Source organism: Balaenoptera ricei, chromosome 14, assembly GCF_028023285.1.
Source record: "Balaenoptera ricei isolate mBalRic1 chromosome 14, mBalRic1.hap2, whole genome shotgun sequence".
Classification (NCBI taxonomy): domain Eukaryota; kingdom Metazoa; phylum Chordata; class Mammalia; order Artiodactyla; family Balaenopteridae; genus Balaenoptera; species Balaenoptera ricei.
In genome coordinates, this window is record NC_082652.1 from 22,575,046 (window position 1) to 22,598,752 (window position 23,707).

Consider the following 23,707-nt stretch of genomic DNA (forward strand, 5'->3'; position numbering starts at 1 on the left):
GGCTTGGTTATGGTGCTCCGGTGCCCCTGCTCCATTCGGAGAAGCCCTGGGTCAGCAAGTCTAGGAACAGGGCACACAGATAACTGCCAAAAAGAAAAACCAGGCACCCAGCTGGTCATGGCAGCATCTACAGGAGGAAGAGTAGGGTGGGAAGGCTTCTCCTTTCTTAATCTATATACTTTTTCACTGATTAGACTTTAATGCTTGCTTGAATTATAGGAGTTATGCCTTAAAACAATTTTTTAAAACAAAATTTAAGGCCAAAAATACAGGAGCACTGAGCGATGGCGATCAATGAATGGCCTTTGATGTCAACTCTCAATGCACCTCATCAGCTCTTTTTCCAGAGGGTATTTGAGAGTAAATAAGAGGCAGAGAGAAATGGCCACTCCAAAGCACTCTATACAGAAACAGGCTAAAATTTTATGGGGCCCTCTAGGCTGAGAAGCTATTAGAAGCCACAGCTCCAAAGCAGCTAGGTGGCAGAGAAAGCACTCCAGAGGGGCTATTCAGGAGCCTCCAACATCGTCCCATTTGTGAGTTTGAAAGTACTTTTGTTCTTCTCCGGGTTTAAGTTTCTGGGTCACCCCAGCCTTTTGTTAATAACCAAATGAACACATCTGCAATAGAGCAGTACCCCCTTTATGTGTCCCCCCAAATATCAGTGGCCTCAGAGCATTAATATGTCAGAGAGCACTCGACTGTGTCTCATTGTACCTTGCCATCACTCTGTCTCCACGAAGCAATTTTAATGAGTATCCCTAATAGGAAAAGAGGTACCATTCATTTTTATACAATAAAATAATTACTACAGCCCTCTCCCCCGGATCCAGATAACTCGTGTTTGTGTGTGTGTGTGTGTGTGTGTGTGTGTTTGTGTATTGGGGGGGCAGGGGGTGTTGACAGGAGGTTACAAAATGTTAAGAAGGCAAACTCTATGTACCCGCAAAGCCAGTTGTTTCTCTGGATATAATCAAGAATCTTCCTTTGTTGAGGCCTAATGTCTATTCTCATCCTGTTCTAGCATCTCCTCAGAGGAAAAACAAAGCTCGACTGCCAGAAAATGTTCCAAATAATTGTTGATAACAGATAACAGCAGAGGAAGCCCTCTGGTTAATGTTTAAACACGGCAGGGGTAACACTAACTCCTTAACAGTTATGATGCCCACCAGAAGACTCCAACGTTTGCTTCACGGGCCCATGGCTCATCAGGAACACTGATGGCTTCAATCAAGTTCTGGAATGTTCCTTAAAAAAAGAGAATCAGAATAACACCTAAAACTCCTTTTAACTATCATACTGCTCAGACTCGAACTGATTCATTTTTGAAGACTTATAATGTACAATCCCCCAGTTTTTATAAGTAGATTCCAATAATTTCTAGAGACATTAAGGAGAAGAAAGGGAAGATCATGGTAGAATCAGGGTATAGCTGAGAAGAATGCATTTGTTCGTAAGTTTAGGTGATATTTTAAAACCATAAGCTATTAAAATACAGCTTTGCCATGAGAAGAAGGTCTATATTCTAAAATGTCAGATGATGTACTTTGGAAGATTTGGCTGTTATTATAGGTGGAACACACACCCACAACACTTCATTCTAATAAACCTTGGCAATCTTTGTTTCCATATAATTAGAAGTTTTGCTTTCTGTCTTTCAGGCAGACGGAGGGAGAGGCAAGGGGCATGGAGACGAGGGGCGAGAGGGAACAGCACATCTGAGAAAGGATGCAACTGAAGATTCACTACTGCTGGTAAAGAGAAGGCGGACACCGGGTAAACCTCCTCCAAGCAGGTTCTTAAGGGGAGCCAACCACAGCCAGAGACACCCAAGACAAGGACTGAAGTAAATAGGGATCAGCCCTGCACCAGCTTTCAGGGCTCTAGTTGCAGAAACCACTTCTCTGCTCAGTCTTGCCTCTCAGCTCAAGTCACTGCCGGGCAGAGCGGCCCGGGGACAGACTACGAGTACATGCACACAATGACCCCGTGTTGCTGTGTGGCTCCTGCACTCTCACGCTGCCTGAGCTTCTGTACATGACAACAGGGGCCTGGCCATCTATAAACAGACGATTTGCATTCACTCCAAAGGTAGCGGGAGCCAGGAAAAGCCAGGTCCCCTCCACTCACCCGGATCACTGATCAAAGATCAAAGAGGCAAGTGGTTACATTCTTACTCAACAATGTTAAGTTTTTTTTGTTTTTTGTTGTTTTTTTTTTAATCAAACCAGGAGAGACCTTTGAGATGTAGGCCTAGTTTTACAGGTGAGGAAACCAAGCTCAGGAGAGGGTCAGGCCTCTCCCCAGCTAAGATAAGCATCAGCTCCTCCACACCCTACTGCCCCAGGCAGACCTCCCTGATCTAGGCTCTCACCCTTGATTTCAAATAGGTGCTCAGGGATGACTGTGTGCGTGGCTCAACTCGTCCTCTCTGAGCTTGAGCAGGGTAAGGTCATCACCTGAGCCTCAGCTATAGGTACCGCACACACCCCTGTCCCTTCCACAGCCTCTGTTCCAAGTTGGCCCCATGCCTGGCTGACAGCCTACACTTGTCACCGAGTTCGGGTCTCCCAGGCTCTCCACACTGATGCATCACCAAGCTCGGCATGTCCCCATCACGCCTTCTCTGACCACAGGAGCCTCACCTGTATTTTGCCATGTGACCAAAGCTTAGCTGTTTCTCGATCACACATGTACTACACATACAGCCCCGGGGAACTGGACAGGAAGAGTCCCTCTGTTTCCAGAATGACTGTACTGGGACACAGGTTCCCTAGTGCGATGTTGGATCCGTGCCTTTTCCATTGCAGTGTTCCTAGTGCCTGACCTAGTGCCTGGCAAGGATGGATGGGCTCCCTAACCAATAGTAGCCTCCTGGATTGATTCTCCTTTTGTCACTTCCCATTTCAAAAGACTAGTGCTAGCTTCAGGGCAGAATTTGTGCTGTATTAATAACAATTTGCATCAATAATTCCAGGGTTTCCCTAATGCTAACTGCAACACAATTTCGCTATTCTTCAAGCTACAAACATACTTATAAAGTAACATCTTCACTTACTGGGAAGATTCTAGCTTCCCTTGATGGGAGAAGGAGGAAGGTTACAAAAAGAGCAATTGGATGGGCTCAGTTTCCCTAACTGGTGACACTCCACAACAAGCAGTCCTTCAAGGTCTGAGCATCAGTGTGAGATTTATCTAACCATTCGTTCAACAGCACAAGACTCTGCTGACATATCCAGCGTTGGTCAGCCTGATGATGAAAGAATGAAAGTGGCATCCTGGCAAAAATAAATAAATTTTACCGTCCAGAAGACCCTAGAATGTTGCACCGCAACGATGACTTCTTTTCCTCCGGGGTGGTGCAGTATCCACAAGTCACTGCTTTGCATGCGCATCAAAGCGCGGGTACAGGACCTGTGATGAGAACCCTGCCAGCCTCCGACACCCCAGCCGAGCCCCTGTCCTCCCACCTCCTGCCCCCTCACTCCCACCTGCTCTCTGGGTTCATCACTGAGAAGCCAGTAATCTCCGCTCAAGCAAGACCTGCAACAAAGACTCAGTCACGCCATGTGGCTTTGCCATCAGCATGGTAGGAGCCCAGAGAGATTTCCTCAGGGATGGGTATGAACATGCACTGAGCAAAGTCGCTTGTTTCCTACTCTGGCCCAAAGCTCTCAGTGTGAGGGTTCAAGTGTCCTCTGGTCAGAGAGCAAGAAGCAGCCAACACATCCTCAGAAGAGCAATCCACTCTCAGACTCAGCAAAAGCTGACTCATTAATAACACCCCAGGGGCCCACAGCACATTTGCAAAGGCACATCCTGTGTGTCCGTTAGGTGACCTGTGTGGAACCTGCAGGATAACCTGCTTGGTAGTTTAGCATAACTGTCACTCCCACCTGACAGATGAGCAACGAGAAGCTTGGGGCCTCTAAGGCAGATCTTGCCCCCAGATCTGCCAACTCCTGAGGAGGCCCACACTTAGAAAGGGCACCGCCTTTGTCTGGAGCCTCTCCGCTACTTCAGAACAGAGCAGGGGCTATTGACAAACCTGCCCAATACGCCGTGAGCCGGTACCTGCTCCCATTGCAGATGCCTGGCCAGGAAACCATCACCAGGACCACCACACGCCACTGCTCCCACCAGCCAGGCTGTAAGTGTTTGTAGATCTGTTTATGCTAACTCTATCTGATATAAATTTAGAACAAAACTAACTCTTAAATGATGCAAAAAGTTGAGTTTTATCCTAGGAAAACTAAGTCAAATAATTTGGAAAGAAAGATTAAACGAAGACAACTAAAAATGGCTGAGAACTAAGTGCAACTTTTGAAGACTAGACAAAATGGGGGAAAACGGCAAATTTCTGGAAGGCTCCTGATAGTCTGCAAGTGCTTGCAAGTTTTCCCTTCACTTTGAAAAAAAGCCCAGAACTGTGAATTTTAAGTGCTAAATCAAGAGGAAGGCTAAAGTAAGACTCTAAGGAATACAGTTCAGTGGTCCCATTCACAAAAGCCTGGGTTTGACCGTCTGCTCACAGACTTTAATTAAAATATAATTTTAAACTTTTTAAATCATTCCCAGCTTCAACTGAACTGACCTTTTTCAATCACCCAACTATCCACAGGTCCCAATAATATCAGGTAACAAGCTCCGGCTAAAGTGTGAAAATCACAAAAGGCACACACTCTGTTGTCATCTGCCAAGTGATTTCAATCCCTTCTAGATGCCAGTGACATCTAGAAATTTCTGGGTTCTCAGACAGGGATAGGGCTTAACATAGTTTAATTCTCACTGTAATAGGAAATGTCTCTCCACAGAAATTCATCAGTAGCATAGTTAACCCCAACTCAATAATTAACCCTAAAGAGTTTCTAGAACAATGGTTCTTAACTACGGGCAGTTTTGTGCTGTGCCCCTGCCCCCCAACACACACACACATATCTGGAGACGTTTCTAGCTGTCATAACTGAGAGGGAAGCTTGTTACCGGCATCTAGTGGGTAGGGGCCTGGGATGCTGCTCGACATCCTCTGATGCGTGGGACAGTGCCCCCACCACAAAGAATGATCCAGCTTGAAGTGCCAAGAGTAGAGAAGCCACTCTGGAAAAAGGAGATCCAAGACCTACAGACACTGTTACATCATCAGAAAAAACCAGCCTTCTGAACAAACCAAAGGAAGAGCTGATTTCTTCCCTCTTGATTCAAACAGTACTCAAAGGCCACTGGCCTCCTGACATTCTTAGTAAAACTCTCAATCTCTCAGCAAGAATTTTCAAAGACCACAATTTTTGGTTATGTGGTGAAACTGCGCAAGAGTCCTGGTCAGTTTTCTTTTTTCTTTTTCTTTTACATTCCACAATACCGCCAATTATCTCATGGATGACGATAAAAATGAACTAAAAAATTTGTCCAGAGCTTCGTTTTTAAATATAAGAAGATGGAAAAGTGAAATTCGTTTGGTTTATTGTGATAGTAGGATTGTGGAAGAAGCTTTTCCTTTTATTTTGCTTTCCCATTAGCATTACAGTATCTGTGCATCAACACAATATAACTACTTAAAAGTTGAATACTATGAGAGAAGCCTGAATGCATCCTGGATTTTTTAAGGCCAGCTATTTCAGACATGTCTGAGACACTTAGAGAAATCTAAACATGTCAATTTCACAGGCGTGATGATGACACAGTGGTTAGGAGCATGTCCTTAATCTTAGCTGGATGTATGCTGGAGTATTAAGGGGTAAAAAGTCATGGTATTGGCATCTTTCAAATGGTCTAGCCAAAACAGAAAAAAATACACACACACACACACACACACACACAGAGCATATGTTAGAGTATAAACTGAGCCACTGTTAACATTTTGCCACACTCAACTATTCATTCAACTTTTCTAAATGCTTAAAAACTTCAAAATAAAAGAGCTAGGCAAAAATTAACACAGACCAAGACGGGGGTTAGGGAGACAATCAAATCACAAGTACCGCTGGATCATGGATCTAGACCAAACAAAAAAAAGGTCTCCAAACAGAATCAAACTGGAGACGGTGGTCTTAGCTTCATTATTAAAAGGCTGCATAGCTGCCTTCTACCGCTACAGCAAAATAAAATAGGTATAACCCTGGAGTAAAAAAAGGCACACCCAGCAGATTCACAACACAACCCATGTCACAGACCTCTTGGCATCCTGGAGGCACCATGGAGACCATGGCAAAGTCAGGTCGTTCTTCTAAACACACACACACTCACCCCTAAAACTGAAACCTCTTTGAACCCAACCCCTTAAGCAAGGAAACCACAGGCTGGAATGAAAATATGCTCACCATGCGCAAGTTGAAGAGCTTACCCATCCTTTGAAGAGAAAGAATCTGGTAAGCTTGCAGACCTGGTCCATTTCCTGCTTATAACAGTGAAAGAAAGGGCTTCTGCTCTAGAAGACTTTCCACACACCCACAATCCCATCGGCTTGTTCCGGAGGAGACACAAAGCTGAGCAAAGCGAAGAAAAAGGAAAGCTCACGGGAAGCCAGTTTAAGTGCAACAAGCCGTGGTTCATCTAAACTTTGCAAAGCTTTTTACATCTAAGTTTTTACATATAAGTCAAAATATTTTAGGATTCCAGGATCCTTTGAGCAGATTTACAAGTGAGAGCTAAAGCCTTTCAACTGAAAGGGTCATACAAATAAGCTGACTTTGCCAATTCCAATGAGATTTCCCTCCAAAGCACATGTTCATACTGATATTTCAAGAAACATGACTTGTTTTACTTACTCAAAAATAAAAATAAAAAACACAATACTCTTCAAGCTAGAGATCTTTAAAACCAGTTTAAAAACCTACCAGAAGTTCCACCCAGCTGGCTAACCGTTCACTCTACAGTAGCACCCTTGTTGTACGAAAACCTACAGTCTCTGAGCCCTGCAACCATCAGGCAGCAAAGGGTGGGACAAGATGGAGAAAGAGCAATGGGCTCCGTTCCAAGAAGCATGAGGAGGCAAGTCATTCAAACACAACAGGTCTCCAAGGCAAACTCCATGCCCCAGGTTGTCCTCTGGCCACTGCAAGCTTCTGGGTTCTCCCTTGAGTGTCCAAATCAAGAAGCAAAATCCCTGGGGCTGCTCCAACTTGAGAGAGAGAGAGAGAGAGAGAAAGACAGATATTTGGATCTAAAAGTTGTAAAACCAGAATAAAAAGGGAACCTCAAAAAACCCTGTCATATCCATTAAAACATCTGAGCACCTACCATATACATGTACCCAGGTTTCAAATATTAAAGACACATCACATGAACAGATGGATAGATATGTGATACAGCAAGTATAGTAAAATGTTAATGGTAGAATACAGACAACGAGTATATAGGTGTTCACTATAAAATTCTTCTACTTTTCCTATATGTCTGAAATTTTTCATGATAAAATACTGGGGGGGGGGGTGTAGAAGATGGGGGAAATCTGATTTATAGTTTAAAAAAGGATAAAAAGCCTCCCAGTCTGGCTGTCAAGGAGCTTACAGACAATTCAACATGCGTGGACAGAGGCATCTTTGGGGCCAGAAGAGAGGAGACAGTCTAGACAGACAGCAGGATTTGAGCTTGAGTTACAGGCAAGAACCCAAGAGAAAAGGATTTGGGGACAGAAGAGAAATCTGGTTTTACAGGTGCTGGTTTGCTCGGTGTGCCCATAAGATGACGAGGTGGACGTTAGTCACCATGACTTAGCCTGGTTGAGTGCCTCAGACCCCACTGATCCCGACCTCTGATGTAAGAAAGATCCTGGGAAGGAGCTCAAGGGCCAGCAAGCTGGCTCAATTTGGAAGACTGCTTTATCTGTGCAACGATTTGTCTGTAAGACAATGGGGCATGGCTATCATGGAGGTATGCATGGCACAGGGTTTCGCCAATGTGTGTACTGAACAAACGGCTTAAGGCAGACACACCAGCTTAAGCTGGGAAGACCTAGAAAATCAGCCACCCGTCTGTGATTCTTATAAAGACTTGGAAAATATTCAGGCTGGGGGTGGTGGAGATCCTGGCATTCTGCCATATTGTTGGGGACCCCCCCCCCCTCAACAGAAAGCCCTGCTCACCAGCCTCGGGCAAGCCTTTCACACCCACTGGGGAAGGAACAGATAAGCAGGAACGACCCCAGGCAGCCCACACCCCCGCCTGACTACTCCTGGTTTGTCTCCCACCTGGTTCACCAGGTGTGTTCCAAAGCCTGACTCACCCACCAGAGGAGGCTGCTTTCAAAATCTCAGGAGGGTCACTTGGAAACAAACCCGACCACCCTAAGAAAGGGACAAAAATCAACTGCTCTTAAGAGAAACAGTTTGTCTTTTACGGAGAAATCTGCAAGTCCATCTAAGAAAACTCCCTCCGCTTGGGGCATTCCTGCCCTACCGCCCCCGCTCCCACCCCCCGCGCCCACCCCAGCCCGGCTTAGAGCCTCCAGATGCCGCCTGCCCTCCGCGGCACACGCTTCACCTCTCTAAACAAACAAGGGGTGTCTTTGTTTAAATTTTTTAAAAAAAGAAAAAAAAAAAAGAACCTGTCTCACAGGCTATGATTACATCAGCAGAGCGCTCTCATTCTCTGCATCAATCCGGGCTGCTCCGGCGGCTTTGAAGCGCTGAGCGCGCGGCGCCTTTTGATCTTGAGGTTCCAGCCCTGGGGCCAAGCTGATACCATCGCGCGCCCACGCAGGGACCCACCGTCCACGCCGGGACCATCCGGCCCGCGCCCGCCTCTGTCCCCACCAGCTCTCCGTACCCGCCAGCGCCCGCCCGATCAGGGCGCCAGCGCCCGCCCGATCAGAGCGCCAGTGCCAGGGACACTTGACGGCTTACGAAGTGGGGGGAAGGGGTACTGTCCCTTTGGGGGGACACCACTAACTTAGCGTTAACCTGTTGTGGGAATAGCACTGAGATTACGTTTAAAAAAAAAACAACTCAGAGATATTTACAGATTTATAAATATTTACAGATTAAAAAATGATAATGCTGGCTTTGCTTCAAAAGAACACGAGAGGTTGGGGTGCAGATGAAACAAGAGGGGCCAGGAGTTGACAACTTCTAAAGCAGGTGATGGTGACTGGGTGGGGCGTGACATCGGAGGTACACTGTGTACAGGACACCTACTGTCTACTTGTGAATACATGTAACATTTTCTATAATAAGAACTTGAAAAAGAAACCAACCTCTAACTCTTTGCTATTTTAAAAGGTTATTCCTCACAGACTTTTATTTTAGGAAAGAAAACAGCAGTTTGACACTGGATGGGGTGAGGGTGGATCACATCAGACTTTCCAACTGTGCCCCCAGGGCAGTCCCTGGAGTTACCAGGGCGCAGCAGGCCCACATGGCCAGCTTCCCCAGTGCAATCCCTGCAGGGGGAGGGGCACAAATGGCACCCCCCCCATGGGGGCTCTTCACTGGTTGAAGGATCTCAGCCCTCTTTAACAGAAAGATGAATGTTGTAAAACTCATCTCTCCAGAAAAACACCCATAAACACAGGAGAACCTGGAGGAAATACCAAACCCACCCTCAAAATCCATTATGTATAGAAATCTGATTAGAAATGGCCCTTGGAGTAAGCACTCCAGGTTGCTCCATTTGGACAACTCCCTCCCTCAAAGGGCTACAGGTACCCAACCAGTCACTGGCCTCCCAATGCCACCACACAGGGCCGTCATGGGGCATGGCACATCTCTGAGTTGCCTCACAAGGCCAATTCTGCTCCTTACTGGCCCTGTGGCCTTGGGTAAGTCGTGAACCACTCCCAGCCGGTCCCTGCATTTTGTAAATGGAGAGCTATTAATGACGACCTGTGTTGCCACCACCTCTTATACTACACGCTTAACTGGGGAGTAAGAAGTGGAAAAAATGCCAAGAAGGAAAAGGTATATGGGGATGCAAACACGATTCTAGCCACTGCTGCAGCTGAACAAGCCACACGCAGACCAGGCACAAAAGAGTTAACTCAGAAGCAGGAAGGGTCCAGGACTGTTAGGTGTGTTCAAAGCCAGAATTTCATACACACAGGCCAGAAGGCAGAGGGAAGGAATGGGAGGGGGCGGAGAAGGGAAAATATATCCTTCCCATACAGGTGGATCCACCTTTGGGAGGTCAAACTAAAAATCCAGTGAAGACCACCAACCTACCTGCACCCCTCAGAGTCGAGGGCAAAACCACAAACTATGGAAAGGGTCAAGGAAACAAGACACAGTATCATAATAGCTAAGATTAGGGGGACTTCTAATCTAACCACTGGTGGTCCAGTGGTTAAGACCCCATGCTTCCACTGCAGGGGGCAAGGGTTTGATCCCCGGTCGGGGAACTAAGATTCCCCATGCCACGTAGCAAAAAAAAAGAAAGAAAAGATTAGGGATATTTTTAAGAGAAGAACACAACTATAACAGTGTGAGAAGAGATCCAAGAAATGAGTTTGGGGGAGAAGTTATCAGAACACTGAAGTAAAAGCCTAAAAATAAAAGGGCAACTAACTGGGGAGCAAAACATCAACAGCAGATTAAAACTGCACGTATTTGTTAGCTTTCATCCTGAAGGGGTCTAGGTCCAAAATCCCCACTATAGACCATTTCCCAGTAAAACCACACATATTAAAAAATGTACACAAACTCCCCGATTCATTCAAGGACTCCTGATTTAAAAGCATACTGATTCTGGCATAGCAAGATCTCAAGATCTTTCTGGCATAAAAATCTCTCTGCTAATTATTTTATTTTGGAAACTCATTTATCAAGTCTTTCGTTCCTATTAACAGAAAAAAGTTAACATTACAGTCCCAGATCCTTATGAAGCATCCAGCCTAGGCCCAATGGAGTGCTGGTGTGATGTAAAGCAGTTCAGAAGGCCTGCCTCTGACCTCAGTAGGCCCGCAATCTTGTGAGCAGACAGACACACCCACAAATTAAACACCAAAAAATAACATATTATGAAGTGTCAAATGCATGACCAGACCAGGTTGTCTCAAGTTCAGAGGCAGCAGAGATGACTGGGTGCTGTAGTAGTCCAAGAGAGCTTCCTGGAGGTGGCAGCCTTGAAAGATGGGCAGAATGTGAGCAAAGAGGCAAATAAAGGCCAGAGCCTGCTTGGAGGAGGCGAGTGGTTCTACAGTATAGTATCAAACTGCAGAGACAGATGGGGAGCAAAATGCCAAGGGCTTTAACATTAGGGTAAGACAGGGTTTAGACTCCATCCTATAAAGAGTAAAAAAGCTCTTAAAGATTTGTGAAGAGCAACGTGACATCTGGCAGCCAAGTAGCAGAATCGAAGAGGGGATGTGGGGCCCTAACTGAAACAGACCACTGGAGGGTGGGGGGCTTCCTGCTAAAAGAAAAATGACTGTTCACTCAATGAACCAGAGAGAATCATTTGCTCAGGCTACTACCAGTGTGGCTTTTTTGGTGTGTGTGTGTGTGTGTGTGTGTGTGTGTGTGTGTGTGTGTGTGTGTGTGTGTGTGTGTGTAACAAGGGGGTGAAGATCAAAAGAAACTGTTTGCAAACGACAGCCCTCCTACTCCTCTGACTTGTCATTTCTATTCCTTTCATCTTCCCTCCTGTTTGAAATTCAGGTGAAAAGGAGAAGCATGTGGCCAGTGGCCTGCTGGCCAGCCCTGGGTCTGGCCCCAAGTGCAATAGCGGGCAAATCACTCAAGCTTTCCCAGCTCGCTCCCCCTCTCCCTCCTTAACTGAGGAAGGTCAAGGATGGGATCTCAAGTCCCTTGCAGTAAATGCCAAGTCTGGATCTAGGCTGGGGAAAGACCAAAAGCCTAAAGCTAAGATTCCTAGAGGTACAGACTAACCATCAATCCCTAACACCAAGAACTTCAACTATAGGAAAGCCACGACTACAGAGCCCTACAACCATCGTCCCTCCTTCCCAATGAGAAAGAAAACAGCATTTATGTTATAAAGACAACACAGAGAGTTAGAAATTAGAAAAGTTCCTTTTCAGAAACGACAAGGGGAAAAAGCATTTACGTTTATTCAAATACAACTGATCAGCAAGAATCAACAGATGAACGTAACCGTCCGAAGAGTTCAACATTCTGCTTCTTTCCCTAAAAACAGTTTCTGACTGGGCTTGGGGCACTGAATTAAATTTCATCCTTCAACACTTACTGTAATTTAGAGCTATGAAGAGTAAAGGGTCTAAAATCAGCTTGAGTGGGTCTGTATTTCCATACTTGTATAAGTAGGTAGTAAGACCTTGGGTAAGTCATTTCACTTCTTTAAGCCTCAGTTTCTTCATCTATAAAACGGGGACAAGTGCTTCACAGCACAAGACTGTTATGAGGACTAAATATGATCGTTTGTGTTGGGTGCTTAACGTCACGCCTGGCACAAGTCAGCAATAAATGTTAGCCCTGTGATATTTTAAATCTGTGGCCCTCACGCCTTGTCTAAGAGAGACAGGAAGTAGTGTCATGAGAAGTAAGAAATCCATATGATAAGGGCATCTCCCAAGGAAGAAAGGACTGCAAACCCCAGCTCAGAAAGAACTTGTGTGGCCCCATCTGTGGGGAGAAACAGGTTGGCATTCTTCTCTAGAATATAACAGCTGCCTCTCCTCCCATCTCGCCCTGACCCCTCCTCGGCTGCAAATACTCAAGGATTAAGAAGACATTCAAGCTTTGTTCCGTCTCATTTCTGCTCTGGCATTCTTCTCTTCGGCCCCTTTTTCCTAAATGCCATTTCTGCTCAACAGCAGGCCCTGCACTGGAGAAGTGTCTTGTACTTTCTCAGGGTGCCCCCAACCCTTTATTTCCACAGATCCTTACAACATCCTGGTGGCAGGAGCTGCCAGCCCCACTTTACAGAATGGGACCCCAAGGTTAAGAGGAGTCAGAGCATCGTGCTGGGTCTCAGCAAGTAGTCCCAAGCGTCAGAACCAGAACTTCCCTGCTCTGAGCCCACGGGTCGTCTGGGCTGAGCTGCTCTGATCTGAATCAGAGGCAGGATCTGTGGCGGCTGTCCTACCCCAGTGTGGGGGGCAAGGAGCCACGCTCACCGCTTGAGGACCAAGTAGAGATACCAGGGCTTCCCATGAACCAGGACGCCACCCCGCCACCCCGACTGGAGCAGCCCCAGGGAGCCGTGTGGTCAAAGGGATTCCTGCCCGCGCCAGGAGCTGCAGTCTAACCATCTCTCTCGCGAAGAAACACTCCTTTCGCAGAGACTTTAAACACAAATACACACATAACACACAGAGGAAGCCAGCTGCGACCCGGCTGTGAGCTGTGAAATGTGTGGGGAGACCCTACCAGCCGGCGGGTCACCAGGAAGCCTGGGGGCTCGGTCCCCCGGCAGCTTCCTGGGAGAGACATGCGCGCAGGCCCCGCTCCAGGTTCGGTTCGCCACCAGGTTTTACCCTTCACCGCTTCTCCCCACACTTCAAAGGAAGTATTTTTGTACAGCCCAGGGAGGAGTGTAAACTGGCCAGCTGCTTCCAAAGCAGAGCCGTTAACCCTGAGAGGGCCGTGGGGGCCTGCTGGGGTCGCGGGGAGCGGAGCCACGCCCGCGCAGCCGGCACCGAGGCTCGGCTCCTCACCCCCTACAGCCAGGCCGCCCCGCTTCCTCCGAGCGCGAGCGCGCAAACAGCCCGTGATAAATCCCCTCCGGCTGGAGGTTCAGAGGCTCCGGCAGCCAGCGCTTCAGTGGCAACTCCAACTGACAGAACAGGCCTCTCTCTCACGCCCAGTCCCTCCCTGAGCCGCCGAGGGGCTGAAGGGCTCAAAAGCCAGCACCGTGAAACCTGCCCCCCGAAGTCCGACCCCTTCAGGCCTGGAGGCCGGGGGAGAGCTCGCCCTCAGCAGCATCTTAGCAGCTGAGCCCTTTCTAAACGTTCAAAGCAGCGCCCTGAGGGGGGCTGCCCCTTCCCCTGGACTCTCAAGGGCGGCCTGCAAAGCTTTCCACAGGGGCAGGTGAGGGAAGATTAAGACCCGAGACCCTATCAGGCCTTCTCCAGAGCTTTCACATTCTCTCCAGATTCTTCACCCTCCGGAGATTGTACCGACCCAAATCCAAAGCCAGCATCTTCAGTTCCTGGGTTGAAATCTGAGGGATCCTTCCAGGGACGATTACACAGACACTGCACTGCACCCTGATCTAACCTAACAAGCTTCTCTGCACAGACCACTGAAGACACAGCTACCTGGGGGCTGGCAGTTAGAGCAGCGTGGGCTTCTCTCAAGAGTCCACATACCTCGGCATCCTTTGTTCTTTTACCCCCAGCCACACCATCTCCAAGGACCTGGGCTCTACTAGAGCAGTGCTAACCATAAGTCTTCTGACTCAGGCATTGATGTTTAGAGTGCTCAGGGTCCAAGTTTATTCACCAGTCTTGTCCTTCCTTATACTTCAGTTTTAGGAAAGCCAGTGGGGATACTTATTTCAAAAGAACAAATAAATGTAGAGGTGTGTTTATTCTTTTGAAGTGTAATTGGCGTCCCAGCAGGCCTCAGCCCAGGGAGGCCCCCGCAGCACTCAGGTGGGACTCAGCTCTTGCCACCTGGCTGCAAGCTTCTGGGCAGCAGTGGAGTGGCGAGCAGGTGGGTGTTTGCCCTGTCCCACTGGCAAGAGCATCCTGTAATTTCCTGACACTGAAAAGTATGCTATAAATAGTTGGTGTTTTTGATGTTGTCGGGCCTAACAGCTGTGTGGGGCCAGGGCTCTGGGCATCTCAGAGCTACAATTTGGAAACCCTGGGTAGTGTAGTCAAAGCATCTTCAAAGAAAGGAACTCCAAGAGTGCCGCACTCCATCTGAACAGACTACAGTGGAGGGAGAAAGTCTGTCAGAACTATCCATCAGGATTTACAAACCACTACTTAGCAGAAAAGTGAATGGCACTGAGGGTCTCTTCGTGGAAAGATCGACAATTCAACAGCAAAAGGGGAAGCAACCAGAATAACCCCCAAACCCCAAGCTGATATTTCTGCCACATTTAGGCCTCTGAGACACAACAGGACACTCCTGATTAAATAAGCACAAGATGATTCAGAGGCTTCATTTAGTCATTCAACAAACTTTTTTTTTTTTTAAACTTCGTTCTGCCAAGTGCTGAAAATACGAAGAACAAAACAGATAAGCCTTTTGACACTTAATTTCTGGTGGAGGAGATGTGGGCAATAAGAAGTAAAACAATCTCCAAAAGTGAAGAGGATAACTTATAATTTTAAATCTAATTACACTAGAACTTGGCATAAGAGTCTGTACCTAAAAGGAGTTATATTCAAGTAACTGAGTTACTTCTAGACTCTCCAGACAGCAATTACACTTCAAAAGAACAAACACATCTCTACATTTATTTGTTCTTTTGAAATAACTACCCGCGTTGGCTTTCCTAAAACTGAAGTATAAGGAAGGACAAGAGTGGTGAATAAACTTGGACCCTGAGCCCTTAACTCTAAACATCAATGCCTGACTCAGAAGACTTATGGTTAGCACTGCTCTCGTGAGTGTGTGTGTGTGTGTGTGTGTGTGTGTGTATACACGTGTGCATGTGTCAATGGTCAGACCTATTCAGGCACAATTAAAGATGAATATATAAAAGTTGCCACTGAAACTCAGGTCCATTTTTAGTCTTTTAAATTTTTCAAAAAAATCATCAAAACCATTTGCTGGAGCAGATATTGGGATGAATTCCATCTAGAATACAGCAAGGAGTCCAGGGTGCTTGACTTTGTCTCTTCTTAACTGAAAGCAAGTCTAGAAGACTCCAAAACAGTCAGGGACCTCAAAACCATCTCATGTGAAGAATAATGAAAAGAACCAGGGTGCTCAGCAAGGAGAAAACAAATGTTATTGGTTTCATTGGTGGTGGTGGTGGGTAGGGGGTGACAGGATAACCGCCTTCAAAGATCTGAAGGGCCATCATGTCTTAGTGGCTCTATGTTATGGGTTGAATTGTGTCTCCCCAAATCTCTATATTGAAGGTCAAACCCCCAGGACCTCAGAGTGTGACTATTTGGAGACAGGGTCTTTAAAGAGGTAATTAAGTTAAAGATGAGCTCTAATCCAATAATGACTGGTGTCATTTTTAAGAGGAGGAAATTTGGACACAGACAGTTACAGAGGGAAGACCATGTGAAGACATAGGAAGAAGACAGTTGGCCGTCTACAAGCCAAAGGGAAAGGCCTCCAAAGAAATCAACCCTGCCATCACCTTGATCTTGGACTGGTAGCCTCCAGAACTGTGAGAAAACTAATTTCTGTTGTTTAAGCCACCTACTCTGTGGTGCTTTGTTCTGGCAGCCCTAGGACACTAATATACTCTAGAAAGCAGAACCAGAACCAAGGCACAGAAGTCTGATTCAGTATAAGGAAGAACTTTCTGACAATCAGCACCCTGCAAGAAGGGGATGGTTCCTTAAGGGGTATGTGTGTGTTGAGGGGGGAAGCTGAGGAGGGGCTGAGCCCCACCCTTAGTGCAGTAGCAGAGCCTGGGGCCTCATCAAAAGCCACTGAGGCAAAGGGCTGGATGCCCAAGGCTACGGAGAGAACTTAGCTGCTGACAATATCCATCAGGTAGGTCAACCCAACTTTAAAAAGTTAAAAAAAAAAAAAAGCCCTATGTCAACACTCTATGAAATGTGACACGTTGTTGGAGAAGAATTTAAATTCATCTGGAGTCTCCTCTTAGCACCTCACAGGGGGAGGAGCATCTCAGCCCTGCTCACGTCACATTCTTCCTAAAGGCAACTAGAGCCAGAAGAGCATATTTAATCTTTTTGTGCATTAACCAAGGTAGACAAAGTTGAAAAATGCACATCCATTCACCTCAGCCCAGCGCCTCCAAGGCAGCTGGCCCCCAAAACCCAGCAGCCAAACTCACAGCTTAAGAGTCAGAGTTGGGGAGGGTGGCCAACCCCAAATCCAGCAGAGCAGCCAGAGACAGCTCCCTTCCAGAGAGCTCTCAGAGCTGCATTTCATCCAACTCTTAACACGCCAACCTTGGGGGAGTCTAAGGGACTGTTCCGCGTGAACATGTGCTAAACACAGGGCCGAGTCTAACAACAAGTCATTTAGGACGTCCCAGCTGCCAGGGTGCTCCTCTATCTTATCTCCCCACAGCTCGCTCAGTTGCAACACACGCACTCCTTCCCACCCCTGACAAGCGCCCAGAGGACAGCCTGCTTGGACCCGGTGCTAAGCTTGCTTTGGTATCATTTCCTATCCGCTTGGAAGGTATTTCTGTTTAACTCTTTCATGAATCTTCCCATCCTAGTAGAAATTAAATTCTTCAAAGAGAGGTGCTGTTTCTTGGTTCTTTTATACTCCGACCCCTACCCCATCCATCACCCAAGTACAGAGAAGACCACAAACCTGCTAAGCCCAAATGGGAGAAAAGGTCCCATCACAGCTGAAAGGCATTCTGACCGCTCTTGGTGGGCACAACTGTATCCCAGGGCCCTGTGGGAAGTTGGAAATCAACACAGTCTTGGGCTTCCGCGCTCATAATCCAGTGGGACACCAACTGGACAAGCGCGGCCCCTAAACCAACCTAACACCAGCTATTTGAGAGTGGAGTTTCCCCAGCACCTTGGGGCCTTTGAAAGGAATTCTGGGATCAAGGATATTTGCGAAATGCCAGCTTGAATAGAGTTCATTTAAATTCCTTTTCAGCAGCATTTCTCAGAGCCATTATTACTGTGCAGTCTAAATCTCCAAGAGGCAATGATGATAAACAGCATTCTCAAAGTTAGCTCACCAAGGAACCCTTTCCAGAGCATTCTGTAGGACTCGTATCCTTCAGAAGGCGCCTTGAAGAAAGCTCATTTTGAGGCATAATCCAGAGAAATCTGCATCTGGCATTAGAAACTGTACCTCTATTTTAATACAGGTGTGCCTGAGGCCCTAAAAATTCACAGCATTCCCAAACCAAAATAAATCAAGCCAGCCGGTAAAGACCCAAATCAGTAAGAGCTGGGAAACTCTGTCCCTGAGCCTGATGGTCTTTGCCTATCCCCAGAAGCACATCTTATGGGACAACAACAAAGGCAAGGCAGCCTCTGTCTCCCTCCCCTGGAGTGTTTGTTCTGCACCTGACATCTTTCCTAGGGACAGAGAAGCAATAATTAAGTGCTTTGGTTAGAAGGAGGGTTCCTTGATCCCCAGATGTAATCCAGCATAGCTAAGAGATAAGGATCAAGCTAAAAAAAAAAAAAAAAAGTTACTTAAGCAGAAAGGAATAAAGGTCACAAAGAGCTGAAATTATGAGAAGCAGGGAAAGATGAAAATAGAAAATTAAACATCCTAGAGAAAATTCCGCCTGGACTGGCCCAGATCATTCTGCACCTCCTGCCCTAAATTAAAAAGCTGACGCGTGCTTTGGTCCTGGCTAGAGCAAGCAACGTTTCTGGAACAACTTCACCTTGGTTACATATTTCTACTTTAAACATTCCAAAGTTGCTAAAGGCCTCCCAGGAGCATCTGCTCCTGTTTCTCAGGAGGGAGTTAGTTCCTGTGGAAAGTGTTTGTTTAGTTTGATTACAACTTTGAAGAGGGGTAGGAATTCTGGCCCAGAAGAATTTAATGGCCAGGCCCTTCTCTTACATAATTTGTAAACAAACAGAGTTTATCCTAGTGTGGCTCATTTGGCTCAGTGGCTGGATTTAGAAAAATATATTCCTCATTCATTTGGGAGAAGCCACAGTAAGGCCTGTCAATAACCAGAAAAACGTCCAAACCAGACTGTCACTCTATTGCCTAATCCTAACGGACCTCGAAATCTCTCCTCTGAAACCCAGGACTGTCAACAGATGGAGCCCCAACTGATGGGTTATGGGCAGAACCTGAATGGCAGATGATGAATCGCCCTCCCGAAGTTTCTACGCACTCATGGTATATTAAAAAAAAAACTCTCGGAAAAAAGAGCCACAACAGCAAATTTCCCCAGGGTGTCATGAATGGTTGAGAGTATGGGTGGAGAGCAATTTGTTAGTAATAACAGTTAAAGGCCAAAGCTGGCATGCAATTTATTTATCTTTAATAAAGCGAATTCAAGGTTTTCACTTGAATGCCACTTACTCCCTTACATTCCAGGCTGTTCTCGGGAGAGGAGAGCACAGCTCCCAGCTGAGCCTCCCGGCTGGTGTGATTACAAACTGTGCTGCTGGGGAACACAGACCGGGGGAGGTCGTGTTATCAAAAATCTGGCCGTGCACATAGACCTCATCTACCGCACATGGCTGTGGGACCCATCAGTCTCTACAAAAAAAGTCAAACACCTTCCCTGGCATTGAGAGCCCCTCCTGTCCATCCCCTACTCACCCTCTGAAGTTCATTTCCCTCCCTGGTTCTCCAGTTTGGGTGATTCTTCCCCTTCCTGCTCCTGCCCCACCCCCCGGGCACACAGATCTAAGCCCCCAGGCATCTCACCCAGTTTACGGATGTGTGGGCTGAGGCTCAGGGAGGCTGGCTCCCCTCGGGTCTCACTTAAGTGACAGATCGGGGAGCAGATCGGGCGTCTTGTCTCCTAACCATGCCTCATTCTGCCACGAGCACGTTCCACGCCAGGCGGCCTCCGGTCTACTTGTTAGCCCCACAAGCTAGGGAAAGCCCCATCGGATGCCACGCCAGCCTGGGTCTCAGCAAGGAATGCCCCCCACCTACCCACCCACCCTCCCACGGGCTGGCAGGGCTAAGATCCAAGCAGCAGCCTTCTTTAAGAACCCAGCTGGAGGCCCGCCCCCAGGAGCTTCTCAGCAATTCTAGGCACTTTCCCGCAACCCCAGGCATGTGGTACTCAGTCCAGCCATGTCACCATCTCAGGGACACATGCTGGCTTTCCCACTGGCCCATAAGCCCTCCCCTCCACCCCTGCCCCCAGACACTCAGAAGGAGGCCGGCAGTGATTCTGTGAACACTATCCAGAAGATGTCAAGCCCACATCCATCAAACCGCTCCAGGAAAGAGGGCACTAAGCACAGCCAGACACACCTTTATACACCCGAGGCTTCCTCACCGCCGTACCCAAGAACACAGGAACAGGGCAGACCTCGGTGAAGACACTGGGGCTGCTCCAATCCACAGAAGACGGCACTGCGTTACCTCACCTTTCCCCTTACTACCTTTCAGACCCAAAGTCTAACAGAGAAACTGAGGCTCCCGGGCACAAACCAGATTTCATTAAATTCATTGCGTAAATGAGGAAAGTACATGAGCCAGAGGAAGGCCTTTTCTTCGTTTTGCTGAACATTTCCAGGAACATAAGCATATGGACCTGATTTGCATAATCATCCTATACCAGCAAGAGCAAATTTTAGTTTGATTATTTTCTGAGAAAATCAGTACAAGTGAAAACCGTCCTGGTCTAGAGGTAGAGTCCACAGCAGGGCAGTGAACAAGGCCAACAGGAAGGCCCCAGGACGGTTGAGGCTAAGAGGCTGTCAGCTCCTAGGTGCTGCCCATCCCCAAAGGGCAAGTTTCCACAGACTTAAGACCAGGAAGGGCTTCAGAGTTTGGGAAAGTGGTTCAAAACCAAAAAAGCTTCTGCAGGCAAGGGTGCCTAAAAAGCCCAACTGAGACACGAGGCCTGGCCTGGGAACCCGTGGTCTCTACTCGACCATTACCTTCATCTTTGCTCCCTGCCCAGACAGCTCTAATCCCCAATTACAAACACCCAAACTGCAAGCACAGGTCCTATCACTGTATCATCAATGCAGGCTTTCCCCTCCTTGAGCAAAACCACACTGCATCCGACTGACTGTGCAAGCGGCAGTCCAACTGAGCCGGAGGAAGGGGTGCGATGTGGAATGGCTTTTGCTCCTAGTTTTGACAACCAGAGTGGGGGCAGACACACCCCATAGGACATGGGGCAAGTGGATGGTCCATAAGTACTGTTAGAAAACATAAACATCGCCACATTCAGGCCCCAGGGGGACTAATTCAACCCTCTTGGACTTCTTTCTGTCCAAATGTGTTAGTGATGCCCATGTCTCCCCTCCAAAACAGCCTTGCACACTACCCAACACTGCTTGGAGATGTGCTTCCAGACACTACTGCCTTATCCTTATCCATGGCTGGAGTGTACTGGGGACCAAGGACAAAAGGACGCCACCAAGATGCCCAAGAGAAGGTAACTAAACATCGAGGGTTGTTGGGGGTTCTTTGGAAAGAAATCGGCTTTGCTCAATTCTCATGGACACTACGGAGCTGACCTGCAGCAAATTTCAGTCGCATGCTGTCTTCTCTCTCTCATTCACCCTTCTTCCAAACCCTCCTCCTAAATCAATCAGTGCTTGATTTAGCTGAATATAAGCTACTTTAATGTGAAGTTAAGCATGCTATTTAAAGAAAGCATGGGTACCAACAATGCTGAATAGATTTGACCCACCCTGGTGGTACCTTCAAACAGAGCCAGGTAAAAAATTAACATTATGTTCATGGTCCAAAAGTAGTTAGATCATCATCTTAGCTTCAAATCAACAGTGTATTTAGAAAACACCCACCTCCCACTGAAAGCTCGCTAACTCTACGAGAAAGGCACAGAAATGACCTTAAATCTATTTTAGAAAAAAGGCTTATTTGGTTTCTTAAAGTATGTAGAAGACAATACCAACTGCCTTTCAACTGTATCTTTTGTTCACTTGTACTACTTGTTAAAAATATTTAACATATTTGGTTAAATATGTTATCAATCAACTCAACAAATGAAAGTTATGAACCATCCACTCTGGACCATGCACACGGTGGTTAGTTAAAAAGTTCTCCTGCACAACCATCCCCGCGGCTTGTGAAGGGGTGGGGAGGTGAAGAATGGGACCTATGTTTCCAGACAGCCAATGACAGAGACAATGAAACTAAGCAGAGAAACAAGCTACAGTGCCGGTAATCAAATCCGAATATGGCACTGGGTTGGAACACCAAATCAAAGCAAAATCTTATCAACAAAATCCCCACGGAACCAGACCTGGAGAAGGCACGGACACCATCTGGGCACTGTGAGGAACAAAAGGATCACCACCTGCTCCCTCGGCAAGTCGCTTGTACATTCTCAAGGACAGTACCGTTTTCATGTATGAGAGACCGGGAAAATTAGATAAGGTTAAAATAACAGTTGAAGGATAACACAAAGCCATAAGAGATAAACTGTCAAATGCCCATTTGGCACCTTAGGATTTTATGTGAAAATGACTTCTGGAAATTTTTCTCCAGGTAGCAATTAACATTTTAACTCAAATTCCCCCAAGGGAAAGGGAAATTTCAGGAGGGGGAGGGGAGTGTGACTCAAAGCTCTGCCTCGCACACAGAGCAAGCACTCAATCCGCATCTGCTGAATGAAAGGAAGACAGAAAACCAAGCCGGTGGCTCTGTCCTGGGCCCGTGCTAAGCACTAGCACATCTCTGCTGCAGCTACCACGTTCACCTGCTTTACCTGACTGTCCTTCCAGCAGGACTGTGAATTCCTTGAGGGTGACGATTCTATAGCAGCAAAGCCATGGGTACTACATGTATTAAACACTTACTGGATGCCTTACATATATTATCTCATTTAATCCTCACAATCCTTTGGAGGTACAAGCTATACTGTCCCATGTCAGAGATGAGGAAACAGTAGTTCAGGGAGGTTGGGTGACCTGGCCAAGGTCACAGAGCTGGCAGTGGCAGAGCCGGGATGCAAATGCTGGCCTGACTCCAGGACCCTTCTCTCCACTACTGTGCCCCTTACGTGGCAAGAGTCTGGTCAACTCTGAACTCTCAGAATGCAACTCACAGCTGATGTTAGATGTAAAAGGTTTTTAGACGTAAGAGATCAGCAGACCGCCATCGGATTTACCCACCTCAGACTACGTTATGGCGAGGCTGGAAACACAGTCCTGCGCTCCAGGCCAGCTTCTCCGCTCACTAGTTGTGTTAAACCTCTCTGCACCTTGGTGTCCTCATCTAGAAACACAGGGATGGAACCTCTTATCGCTCAGAATGGTCCTGAGGATCTAGTAGGACCAACGATGTAAAGCTCCAAGGACAATGTCTGACAGTATTCATTCATTCAAATATTTCACCAACCACCTATGTGACCTTCAGCCCCAAAAACCTTCCATATAGGAGGAGGCAGAGCCAGCAGCGATGAAGGCAGCCACGGAAAGGTTCCAGGCCCGGGTAAGTGACAGCAGCTGAGAGGTAATAAAAAAAGCTTAGATTGTTTCACAAGCAGAATGTTTACCCAGAGTCCAGGCTGGAGAAACCACTGTCCTCTGTCCTGTCATTTGATTTGATTGGTACAAAGTTTCCTTTTCCTTTTCCTTAATGGTTTAACAAATCTACATCACAGCTCTGTTTTTCCCATTCCTGAGTCTGAAGTCGACGATTCTCTATTACTTTCGGCCAGGAAGTCCAGCAAAGCCAAATGGAGCAAGCCTGCAATGATCAGAACAGAGTTCTGTCTATCTGTATTTCCTGCCCCAGCTACAACAGTCTCTGCCAAAGTTACATCATAAATCGTAACTTGCTGAGGCCCGGTCAAGACGCACAGGCAGAGTAGGACAGCGCAGCCTGGTCATCCATAAAGAGACACCTTCACACACGTTGCCCAGGTCTCTGCATGGATCTAAAAGGTTTCAGGTCAGCCAGAGAGCAGATTCCTGAGACAAATCAGAAAAAACCTCAGTCTCTAGAAAGTCGAGGGACAAAGAGAAGCGCCTTAAGCAATCTCAAGCAGGCAGATGATACACAGAGGTAGCCTTTAC

The 23,707-nt window shown here is 47.1% G+C and overlaps 1 protein-coding gene across 2 annotated transcripts in view; it reads right to left on the reverse strand.

Moving 5' to 3' along the window:
• ZNRF3 (zinc and ring finger 3) overlaps positions 1-23,707 on the reverse strand; it is a 144,243-nt gene that overhangs the window by 103,082 nt on the left and 17,454 nt on the right. The window contains exon 1 of one of the 2 annotated variants that reach the window (XM_059894278.1): positions 6,834-6,853. The exons of the other annotated variant lie outside the window; for it this stretch is intronic. The gene's annotated coding sequence lies outside the window, so the exon portion shown is untranslated. Of the gene's footprint in view, positions 1-6,833; positions 6,854-23,707 lie in introns of those variants that run through there. 2 annotated transcript variants of the gene reach the window in all.